This window comes from Buceros rhinoceros, unplaced genomic scaffold (assembly GCF_000710305.1).
Source record: "Buceros rhinoceros silvestris isolate BGI_N320 unplaced genomic scaffold, ASM71030v1 scaffold1211, whole genome shotgun sequence".
Classification (NCBI taxonomy): domain Eukaryota; kingdom Metazoa; phylum Chordata; class Aves; order Bucerotiformes; family Bucerotidae; genus Buceros; species Buceros rhinoceros.
The window spans coordinates 98775-106774 of NW_010395854.1; the positions used below are offsets into that span (position 1 = coordinate 98775).

At 39.1% G+C, this 8000-nt stretch overlaps 1 pseudogene; it reads right to left on the reverse strand.

Moving 5' to 3' along the window:
• Positions 1-384: 384 nt before the first annotated feature.
• LOC104501805 lies at positions 385-6575 on the reverse strand (annotated as a pseudogene).
• Positions 6576-8000: the final 1425 nt, after the last annotated feature.

Sequence of the window (8000 nt, forward strand, 5' to 3'; positions counted from 1 at the left end):
GTGATCTTTAGGGTGTCTATTCTCCTCTTCTTCTAACTCCATTAATTGGACATCAAAGTTTAAACTGACAGTTTTCTTCCTCATAGATTTGAAATTATGTCCTCAGTCCTGAAGAAATGTTGAAAAAATATCTTTCTTTTCATAAAAGTAGGAGCACTAATTCAGCAGTACTGGCTGTCACAGTAGCTACAAGAAAGAGCAGAACTGTCTCTAATAATTCCCCCACAAACAACAGTGAGAAGCCAGAACATTTTCTATAAGTATATCCTTCTGAGTACATTTCACAGAATCAGAGAATCACAGAATCACAGAATCACAGAATCATCTGGTTGGAAGAGACCTTTAAGATCGAGTCCAACCATTCACCCTGCACTGCCAAGGTTGCTAAACCATGCCCCTCAGCACCACAACTACACATCTCTTAAACACCTCCAGGGGTGGGGACTCCACCACCTCCCTGGACAGCCTGTTTCAATGTTTCACCCTCTCTGTAAAGAAATTTTTCCTAATGTCCAACCTAAATTTTCCCTGATGGAACTTGAGGCTGTTACCGCTTGTCCTGTCGCATACTGCATGGGAGAATAGGCTGACCTCCACCTTGCTGCAACCTCCTTTGAGGTAGCTGTAGGGAGTGGTGAGGTTTCCCTTAAGCCTCCTTTTCTCCAGGCTAAACAATCCCAGTTTCCTCAGCTGCTGCTCACAAGACTTGCCCACTAAACCCTTCGCCAGCTTCAATGCCCTTTTCTGGACATGCTCCAGCACCTCAATGTCCTTCTTGAAGTGAAGGAAGCAAAACTGAACACACTATTCGAGGCACAGTCTCAATAATGCTGAGTACAGGGGGACAATCACTTCACTACTCCTACTGGCCACAGTACTGCTGATACACGCCAGGATGCCTTTGGCTTTCTTGGCCACCTGAGCACACTGCTGGCTCATCTTTAGCTGATTGTCAACCAACATCCCCAGATCCTTTTCCACTGGGCAGCTTTCCAGCTACACTTCCCCAAACCAGTAGCCTTGCATGGGATTGTTGTGACCCAGGTGCAGGACCTGGCACTTGGCCTTGTTGAACCTCATGCAGTTGGCCTCTGCCCATTGATCCAACCTATCCAGATCCTACTATAAGGCCTCCTGACCTTCAAGCAGCTCAACACACCCACCTAACTCGGTGTCAGCTGCAGACTTACTGAGAGTGCACTCGATCCTCTCCTCCAGACTGTTAATAAAGATATTAAAGAGGACAGGCCCCAGTACTGAGCCCTGGGGACCATCACTTACGACCAGCTGCCGGCTGGGTTTTAACTCCATTCACCACCACTTTCTATGCCTGGCCATCCAGCCAAGAATACTGTGGAAAACAGTGTCAAAAGCTTTAGAGACAACAGCCACAGCTCTTCCCTTATCCACCATGCAGGTCATCTGATCAACATTTTTATGTCCTTCAGCTGTGAAATGTTTCATACTCCAAGATGATAGATCAAGTAACCACAGTGAGTAGTAGCTGTACTTTCCCCCCAATTTTGGCATTATTTTGGGTCATTTCAAAAGTTGTTATACAGTGCTTAATTCTAACATTTTGAATTTTCATTCCCAGGTGTGGTTTTTGCTCATCTGGGGTTTTTTTAGGAATTTTTTTTTTACTTATGCAGTTTTCTTGTAATTGACTTCTGGGAAGATAAACATTTATATTGGATATCAAAGGTGATCAGCTCTCTTCAGTGCTAATGGATTAATTGCCACAATAATTTTAAAAAATGATCAGGAGGTCTATAAATTATCCAATCCTTATACAAGGAGAATGAGAAGTGGTATTCATGCTACTAATTTCCTTTGGCTATTAGACTTGTGAAGCTGAGTAAATTTCTTCACTGAGTTCCAAGTGGAAATATCTTCCTGCGTTCATGTGAAGTAACAGTCTTAGCAAGTAACAGCAACCATGCAGTTTTCTGCCTGATATTTGTTCATCCATTAACTGATCAGTGAATGCAATATCTTTTAAATTATGCAATTTTCTTGAGTAGTAAAAATGTATAGAGGTCTCTGATACATTTACAACCCACGTCTCTGATAGATTTGTATACAACTCTGTAATGAACCCTATTATGCGAAATATTGCCTAGTTAAACTGGTGAATTTCCAGCTATCACTGTGAACAAAGTGGAATCATTTAAAGAGACCTTAGATGGGCTAATCAGAGAAACTGAATAAAATAATAAGATAGATTTCCTTAATCTCTTTTCCCTTTCCGATGATGCGTTTCTTCCAATATCTTGAGGTCCTTTCCATATCATTCTTGATGTTCTTTTTTCTTACATTTATTTGTTCCCTTCTCCATTGGTCTCTCTTCTCCTATGGTTCTTTTAGGTTTGCTCCAAAGACAGTCTCCCTATGTTTAGCCATCCTCTTTTCAAGGCACATTTCTCTTTTCACAACACATGCATTAAGAAACAGAAAAGTGTATTTTACTCTTGTTATCTCTGCAGGCAATATTAATTATTTTTTATATTGTTGTTTATTTTTCAAAAACCTCAGATTCTTCTCCATTAAGGTCTCTTCCTTTTAGGATCTCTGGTACTTCAGAAGGATGTGATTATTCAAAAACTACAATACAAATTAAAAATGGATGTGAATACAAGAGATTTCTGTTGAGAACAAAGAAAGTATGGAGTACAGAAATTCAAAGTCTGAGGAGGTAAAGTTTGAGGAGGAAAACGCAAAGGAGTAACTGTGGTCTGTTTAAGAGCTCCCTGATTCATGCTTGTAGCTGCATTTCGAGATATTTCTCTAACAAATCCGCACTTCCCATCTTGTTCTCACCAGCATCTTTAATTTTTTCTGCACTAACATTCCATGAGAGATATATATTTTTTGCTCCTTCACCCATGATGTAGTAAAAAGTAACTAGGAAGTAAAAAAAGCCAAATATTCCAAAAAAGTTTTCTGCCAGGCTTTTTTTTTAAAGTGCAAAATGTTAAACACCTGTTTAACACCTAAACACCTGTCTCAAATAGTACCGCTATCTGTATTGGTTCTTTTTATATTCCTCCTCGTATTCCTCTCTCTTATATAGGTTTCCAGTCTTATTCAAGATGGGAAACACTCCTAAGTGGAAAGCTGTTTTGAACAGCCATATAGGCAACACGATTATAAAGGAGAAAAGAGTAATTCGTAGCAGGTAGGAGTAACATATTGTAATATCACAGTGAAAATAAATTTTGTTCAGGATGTCCACACAGTTTAAAGGACAGTCAAATCTGTTTAATATGACTTTGTAGACAAATCAGTTATAACTACCATTATACTTTACAATGCATTTCAGTATTATTGTTTGCTTTTGGTGGGGGATGGATAAGAGAGGACATGGGGGATTGTAATCATCTGACTGTATAAATGGATATCTGTTCTACTCGTTCACTATAAATACATTTCACTGTTAAGGCCTTTCGATAGCTCAGCAAAACATTTCAGGTCTGAACTCTATCACTCCATTGACTGAACCTTGCAATTTAAAACTAATGTGCTGTTCCACTGTCTAAAGACACTCCTAATGGGCAACTTTAACATTGTTTAGATGCCAGGTAATTTGTTACAACCTGAATTTCCTCTCCTACTGAATGGCTGAAAGTTAAATGTTTGTCTTCATGTTTGCTGGTCTGTTGAGCAGTGATCCATGTGAAAACAGTGAACCTATGCTTCTGCAAATTGGTTAGTCATCTACGAGGCAAAGCAAAGCTGACCTCGTAATGTCAAATCCCATTTAGAGCTAGTGAATAGGTTGGAAAGAAGGTACTTGATATATTTTGAGCAGTATTAAAAAATACACCGTTGTGCAGAAGGATGAAAGCCTCAGTAAATTAATGTGGAGATTCTGGCCTTTCCAAATAATTTATAGTTGAATTCTGTCTTAATAAAGGTTGTGACCTCAGCAAACAGTTTCAGAGAAGGGATACTTCCATATAAGTGTTTGAAGCTGTAGCTTTGCCCTTCTATGTGCCCCATATTCTTTGAGTGGTCTTTTCTAAACCTCATTAGTAGTTGCACTTTCTAACTTCACTCAAAAGCAGTCACTTGCATCAGTTTGCTAAAACACCGGGTTGAAATTGAAATGTCACATTTCACTAAAAGACGCAGGTTTCTTCTCATCTGTTCTTTATTTAAATTCTTCTTATTCATTGACTATAAGCCACAAGAGCACTTAGGCACAGAGAATCATGAAGCTGGGGATGGTGCCCACAGTGGCACAGCTCATGTTATCATTTATGACTAGTATTTCTGTTTCCTGCCAGGTGACTCTGTTGTTCTCACCCAATCAATTCACTTCCCTGAATGTCAGCTATGAAACTTTTAGGGCTTCCAGGCTTTCGTCTTTAACGTCTGCCTCACAAAGCCTGAAGATTGCTGCATAACTTAGTACTAATTTAGTGGATATGTATCCACTAAATTTGTATGGATATGGATCTATCCACTAAATTAGGCATTTTTGTTGTTTTAACATTAGGGTTTCATATTGGGAATTAAATTTTAAGGATTTTTTTTTTCAAACTTAGATAAATAATTGAACTGCAAGTACTTAGGTAATCAAGTTTTCACTTGTAGGTCTTGCACAGGCTCTGAGCAAAAGCAAGAAAGGTCTCCACCCACTGTCCTGCAAGACTGTCACTGCACCTTTTTAGACACAAATCCACTGGCAACACATCAACATCAGAAAATCTTCTGAAAGGCAGCAACAATTGATCAGAATTGTCAGGGACCAGTGAGGAGGACAGTTGCTGGATATAAAATTAGGACAGAACTGTGACGGTTGTGTGCTAGTATCTATGAGTTTTGGCTTAAAGATGATCAGGTACTTCATCTATGCCTAATGCAATTTCATGCAGATTCTCACTAGTTGTGACCTTTTTGTGTTGCTCCAGAATGTTATGCCTGAAATAGCTTGCCCTCTTCATCCCTGTATTTTTATTAGGATTCTCCTGTGCCCAAAATCTACAAAAATCTACAAAATCTAACTATGCACACTGTGAATTGCTGTGTTTTCTGAGGAGTTTAAGAGGAGCCAAAAACCTGGCTCCAATTAGACAGCTTGCTACATTCTCGCTATGGAGAGAAGACAGCATGCGAACTACCCGTATGCATTAATTATAATCTCCTCTCCTACCTTCCATTTTTCAGCTTGCCAAGTTTCTCCCCTAACTGAATTGTCCTACTCTTCCTGAGTGAAAAAGGAGCAGTCATCTAGTGTTTGATTGTGGCTAAGACTAAGGGATTTTCCTCATGAAATTAAAAAGTGATGGGCACAACCCAAAAAATCTGATCCATGGGGCCCTGATCAAGCTGGTGTATGCTTTTTTGATTTTTTGTTTTCTTTTTCACTGGGTCGTTGCAGGTTAAGAATGTCAGTGGGTAGCAATTAGTGTTTTCATGAATTTTAGACCTAGGCCTTAGGAGAAAGCAGGAAGCAATTTGTCTGTGGTGAGTAAGCCTCAAGAGATAATTTCCCTGTTTGAGTTTCAGTTCAGATGAGTGCCATCCTGTTGTTTGTTTTATAAACTGTTTAATAAACTGTAATGTTTATTAACAGTAATCTGTTAAGATTGTCTCCTTTGAGACCTTTCTGTACAGTCAGTGCTCTGCACATCAACTAGGAACCATTTTCTTTTCCTTTTGCTTCTTGCCTTCGCTCCCATTCAGAAACTTTAATCATTTTATCTGAAATTTTATACTGTTCTGCACAGAGAAAGAGCTCTTAAAGCTGTTTAGATACAACCTCTGCCAGCTTCAGCTTCACCTTACAGAAAAATAATGAAGTCTACAATATGTCTATGTGAGCCTCAGAGTCTAAAATTGTATCAGCTCAATTTCCTTGCTAGGAAGTAGGAAAATTAGCTGTGCTATGTCATGTGGTGGATCAGGATGGGAGGTAGTACGGGTGTTCATAACAACTGTGAAAGGTTTATTATGTAACGTTTTGCTCATTTTTAATAAAATTGTCCTTGAAACCCAGCTAGACCAGAAACTAATAGGAAGCTTACAATGATTTTTTCACAGTAAAGCACTCTGAAAGTTCACATGGTGAAAATCACGTACCAGTGTATCTGAACTGAATTTTATTTTAAAATACAGTTTTTAATTAAAGTTTGCGATTCTGAGCCTGCTGCTAGCACCTGATATCTTGCTAAAAGGTCACAGCACTGGTGACATTAATGGTATGAGAACCTGACATAGGAGATTATGAACATTCAAACTGTGTTTCAGTGCTGGTTTATCATTTGGAGTGGCTGCAGCTATTCCTTGCTAAAGATGGGCTTAGTGATGAAAGTGAGGGGCTCGTTCCTTGACTTAGTTGTAGTCACAGGGAAGCCAGGCAGGTTTCTAGGGCGGGTGTGTGAAGGGAAGGGACAAATTGTTGTCTGACGCATCAGCTTCCTCTTTGAGGGAAGGTGGAGCTACAGCAGCCCTCAGCATAGCTGCTGCAGTGGCGTGGTGGGCAGGGTGGGGGTCGTGACTGAAGGGCAGGCACACTCACCTTTGGAGATGATAGGGACAAAAACTCTACTTCGCAGACCAAATCCCATGCCGTCTTCTAAGTTGTCCTTACCAAGAACAGGAAGTGCTTGATGTGGCTCATGCGCCTTATTCTTCATGTGACAAAAGTGACTTTGTATTTAATCCTATTCTGCTTATAGTGTTATTACACTTTGTTTCAGTTTTCCAAAAACATTCAGAGGTCTCACAAATTCTTTTCACCCTTCTCCTATTTCTATTGTAAATAGAGAAGGGTATTACGTCACCGGACTTGGCTCACCTCAGTCAAAATGTTGACAACCATATACTCAAGTGTTAGATTATATGTACTGAGCAGTTGGGTTTTGTTGCTATTTTCTTTTTAAATTGATGTTTGGTCTTAGATGAAACAATGCCTCTTTGTCAAAGCTACTGCTGAGGGTGAGACTCCAAAGAAAGCAATTAGGACTAGCACAGGATATCTAAGACAGTGTATTTCTAAACTTGTGTAATCAATAGGAAAATGAGTTATCAATAGCAAATAAGTATTTCTTAAATGTACTGAGATGTTCAGAATGCTTCAGAAAATAAACAAATAAATAGAAGGGCACCTTTAAAAGGTTTTCATTTACAAATGCGAAGTCTAAGCCTTTGCCTCAGCTATACTGAGGAAACCATTATTCCAAAAATACTACCTGCAACAGCTAAAAATGCTTATATGTGAGAAAATTGGCTTCTTTCTGTTTATTCTTCCTATACAGAAAAGAAATAGAGCTTGTTCTAAACTATTATAGTTTTTCTGAAGTATCTTTTTTTGTAAAAAGACAAACTAAACAAACTTTATCATTTGAAGCCTTGAGAACTGAGACACTTTCAAGTAAGTCTATGGAAATCGGTGGTGAGAAACAGAGGTCTTAGGTCACAGTGATATCCAAAAGGGCTTTTGTCATTGCAGAGAAATGCATGCTCTGGCAGAATAGGTTACGTCAGTGCACTGCCAAAATGAGAGGGAGACAGCTTTAGATGGGCTGAACTGGGGACATGATTCATCTGATACTAATGAGCTTTTTCTTACCTCAAAATAGGTGAGACAGCACAAGATGTCTCAGAGATTAGCTGACTGCACTTAGTAAGTTGCTTTTATGTGTTGGAGATTTTTTATTATGCTGACTGCTGTTAGATTTTTGTGTGGTCAAGGGGGGAGAAGGAAGCGTAAACTTATTCTAGGAAGATCATCGTGCAGAGGTTTGTGTTAAAGGTTCAAGGCCAAGCAACAGATCTAAGAAATAAAATGAGTTTTTTCACCAAAGCTTTTGTGTTGCTCAGCACCCAGGAAACTGACCTGAAGATAATGACTTCTGAGAAAAGTAAAGACTAGCATCTTCTGGTTTCCTCATTAAAATCTTCTTGTTATTTAAAAAGATGCTCACCTAATAAGGCAGGTTGCTATTTTGTATTTCAGCTGTCCTCTGAGCCTGAGCCTCTGAAAAGTTTAT